The sequence below is a fragment of the Pteropus alecto genome, unplaced genomic scaffold (assembly GCF_000325575.1).
Source record: "Pteropus alecto unplaced genomic scaffold, ASM32557v1 scaffold47, whole genome shotgun sequence".
In the NCBI taxonomy this organism is placed as follows: Eukaryota; Metazoa; Chordata; class Mammalia; order Chiroptera; family Pteropodidae; genus Pteropus; species Pteropus alecto.
Window position 1 is genome coordinate 361,542 of NW_006440131.1, and position 4,601 is coordinate 366,142.

Genomic DNA, 4,601 nt, shown 5'->3' on the forward strand with positions numbered 1-4,601 from the left:
CCTGTGTACTTTGGCTGGGGCCACCCAGCAACAGTTACCAAGGAATCCACAGATGGCTACCACCTGCACTGTGCTTGGAGGTGCCTTGAGACGCCAAGACATGAACCGAGGCCTGCTGCCACTAGTGCCAGCTTGGGGCTGCTCAGCAAAATGTACGGGGCATGCTGAGGCCAGATGCTGCTCATTTGAGTTTGTGAACCTTTGAGAGATTTTAGAAAAACTGGAGCAAGACAAGCTATTTGTTGGAAAAGCCACCAGAAGAAGATTGGGTGGGCCCACAAGTTCATTGGGGCAGGGTCTCAGGGGATTCAGGGTATGGCAAGCAGTGTTAGCCAGGCTGACGGAGACTCACATAAGGTGGTCACCTGTGTCTGCTCTCCAGGAAGGAGGAGGGATCAACAAAGAAACAGTGGCTTCTGCCAGAACTTTTGTCTGGGAGAAAGCTTCCTCTCTTGCCCTTGCCTTGAAGCCAGACAATTCAGTATCTCCCTGTATGTTCCTGGTGACTTTCAAGCTGCTGCCCCCATGCTGGAGCTCAAAGTGAGTGAGTCTGTCAGTGAGTGCATCTGTGCATGGGCCTGTTACTCCAGCAGCCTTCTATTTCATTGAACCACAATCTTCAAAGGTTTTCATAGCCAAAAATTATGGGAATTTCTGTCCCCAGCACTGGATCCCTGGGCTGGAGATCCCAGTGTAGGGCCAGGATCCCTTGCTTCTCTGGAGATACCTCTGCAGCCTAGAAATCCCTCCCAATTCTCAACCACACACACGGGTTCGGGATCAGCCTGTTCTGCATCTCTGCCCCTCCTACCTGTCTTGAAGTGGCCTCTTCTGTATGTACTCAGTTGTAGCACTTCTTTTCAGCTAAACTTCAGGCAACTCTCAATGATATTCATTCTGTAATTTAGTTGTAATTTGATGTGGTTATGAAAGGAGACAAGCACAGGAGTATCCTACTTCTCCATCTTGACAAGAATCTTCAATAGTTACCCTTTCTTAATTTATCTTCTCTGAAGTTATACTCTTGTTCTATTCCCTTATAATCCTTTGCTAAAGATAATCCCAAATTATGTGTGAAAGAAGAACAATTTTATCATGTAATAACATTTTTCCGAATGTTCCAAAGAGTTCTAGAATGATACAGAAAATATCTACAAGGGTATATCTATCTAAAGTCTTACCCTATTTTTTTGAAACAGGGTTTCACAACCTTAATACAATTGTAATTTTGTACTAGGAAATTCTATGCTGGAGGGAGAGATGGCTGTCTTGTGCATTTAGAATACTTAGCCATATCCCTGGCATCTATCCATTAAATGTCAGTGGCACTTCCACACAGCATTACAGTCAAATAACTACAATTTTCCAAATATCCCCTGAAGGTAAAAATATCCTCCAGTTTAGAATCACTACTCTGAAGTAACAGAAAAGTCAGAATATACCTCACACCAATCTCATGAGAACAGGTAGGCAAAGAAATTTGACCTAATGGAAGAAAGCTGTGTGTATAGTATTGCTAAACTTCAAGAATGTGTAATTCTACCCAAATGGGTACACATCAAATTAAATAAAAAGTTTATAAATATAGTAAATTTGTTCAGGTACTAGGTAGGAATCTAACTTTAAAAAGTTTAGAACTTAAAAAATTATCACAGATAAAGTTAAGATCTTGGGACATAAGATAGTGAGAGGCATGGAGGACATAAAAACCACATCAAATTTTATTTAAATTCTAGGACTTGTAAATGTGTCTGCAATATATCTCACTAACATTTGAAATTATTACCAAAAGTTTGAAGAAGATGAAAAATATATGAATATATATAACTAAAATCATGAAGAATGTCCTGAACCTCAATTCAGAAATTTATGCATTTTTCTATCAGGTCTTCTAACTCTCAATCCAGTGCTCTTTTCCTGATATCTCTTGTAAGACTTAAAGAAAAGTTAGCAAATACAAATAATTAGATAATTTATAAACTGTATATATGAGTAAAGAGTAAAATATCAAGATCTTTTTGTTTTTATTAAAAATGAGTTAGCTAAAATACTGAAGAGAAGCACTGAGGTTGGGGAAATATACACAATAATTTCTCTTTGACGTTCAAGATGACTGTTGCTTTATAATGATGATTGCTTATAGGAACTTATAGTAATAACTTATGAATATTAGGGTCCATGAAAATCATCTGAGGTACTTGGACCTTAACCTCAGAGATTCTGATCAGTAGTCCTGCTTTGAGGCCATAAATAAGTATCTTCATCAAGGATGACAAATATTCTGGTACAAAAGCCTATTGTCTTTAATAGTAACATAAAAGAGACAGATTGGAGAGGTCCGTAAGGAATGGAGAATTGTGTTTTCTTTATATTTCTTGGAATCCACAGTAATTAGTTGTAAAATTTCTCTCAGGAAACAGAAAGAAGAGTTACTAAAGGTCTTAAGAACAGATATCTGAAGTGCCACCTCCAGAAAATCTTTCAAATCCAATTTCTTATTGATCATTTTAAATTAAATTCAAATATTTTGTGAGCACTTTCTTATAAAAAAAACTAGATTAGAGATTATAAATGGAAAGAATAAAGAATGATGAAAGGAAACGAAGCTTATGAATCTAGGAAAAGTTTTGCCAATAGAGTAGATGTCAATTGGATTTAAAAGGGAAATACTTGCTAACAACTAAGAAGTAGAAGCTGCTGTAAAATTTCTTCAAGGAAACATGTACAAAGGGTAAATACAGTAACAGAAGGAAACTGGACTTCAGGTGGCAAGCACACAAGAGTATACAGATATCATAGTATAATCTACACATGAAATTTATATAATGTTATTAAGCAATGTTACCCAGACAAGTTTACTTAAAAAATAAACACAACTTTTTAAAGCTGGTGCATTAGGCTTAGTGATAAAAGACAGTCATAAAAGAGCACATATGATATGTTCCCATTTACAAAGTTCAAGTTGAGGAAAAATTAGTCAATAGTGTTAGAAATAACATCTATGGTTGCCTGGGTTTAGGTGGTAAAATAACTACAAAGGGAAATGAAGGAACTTTATGAGGTGATAGACATGTTCTATAGATTCTAAATTTTAACTGTGGTCATTGTTATATGGATGAATACATTTGTCAAAATTCATTGAACTATAAGCTGAATTAGACAATTTCTTGAATATAAATCAAATGTCAATTAAGTTAAATAACAATGAGCAAATAATATACACTGGCCACTCATAAAAAGTATACAAATGGCCTCCCTTAAAGAATATACACTTTGAATCTTACTAGTAATCAAAGTATTATAAACATATAAATTGAAAGAATATTGTTCCATTTTCGTCAACTACATTATGAAATCTAAAAATAATACCTTTATGGTTTAAAGTATATAAAACTTTCATTCCTATACACTGTTACTGACAGTGTAAATTGGTGTAAAGAAGGGCAATTTGAAAATGTATATGAAAAGCCTTAACAATATCCACAATCTTTAACCTAGTTCTTTGATTTCTGAAAATGTATTCTAAGGTTTAATAAGAGAAAAATTTATATGATATGCTGTTCATGATTTAAAATATAGAGAAAATAAATATGTAGTTATAGAATAAACACCTAGCTTTAACAAATTTCAACATTTGTCCATATTTGCTTCATATTTTAATATAATAAAAATGGAGGTAATTCTCATTTTGTATTCATCCTTTATGAGATGATTCCATTTTTTCCTCTCTTCAGAGAATAGCCACTATCTGAAATTTGTTGTTTATCATTCTCATGTATATTTTCATTGTGTTAAGTTTTGCATGTTTCTATGCTTTATATAAACGGTGTCACAATCTAAAAAATATTTTGCTCATTACTTTTATTTAATATTATGTTTTTAAAGTATAACCCTTTTAATATATAGTTCTAGTTCATTTATTCTATCTGCTATATAGTATCCTGTAGTATGAATATACTATGTTATTTTTAATTATTTTAACAGACTTTATATAAATGATAAATGTTTGCTACTAAACAGTGACTTTATATAAATGCTAAATGTTTGCTACTAAACAGTGATGTATGTGTATTAGTTTGCTAGGGCTGCCATGACAAAGAAAAAACACAAACTGGATGCCTTAAACAGTAGCAATGTATGTCTCGCACTTTTGGAGGCTGGAATTCCAAAATAAAGATGTCAGCATGCTTGGTTCCTTTGAGGGCTATGAGGGAGGAACCTGTTCCAGGCATCTCTCCTTGACTTGTAGATGATCATCTTCTCTCTGTGACTCTTTACATCATCTTTCCTCTATATGTGTCACTGTATCCAAACTTCCTCTTTTTATAAGAATACAAGTCATATTGGATTCAGATCCACCCTCATCACCTCATGTTAACTTATCTGATTGTACTTGTAGTGACCCTGTTCCCAAATCAGGTCACATTCTGAGATATTGGAGATTAAGACTTCAACGTATGAATTCGAAGGGGTATAGTTCAACCCATGACAGTATGTCTCTTTGTGTATCATATATAATATTTCATGACAGATTTTTAACAGATCTTATTTACCAGGTTAAGAAAGTTCCCTTCTAGTAATAGTTTACTAAGAGTTTTCAG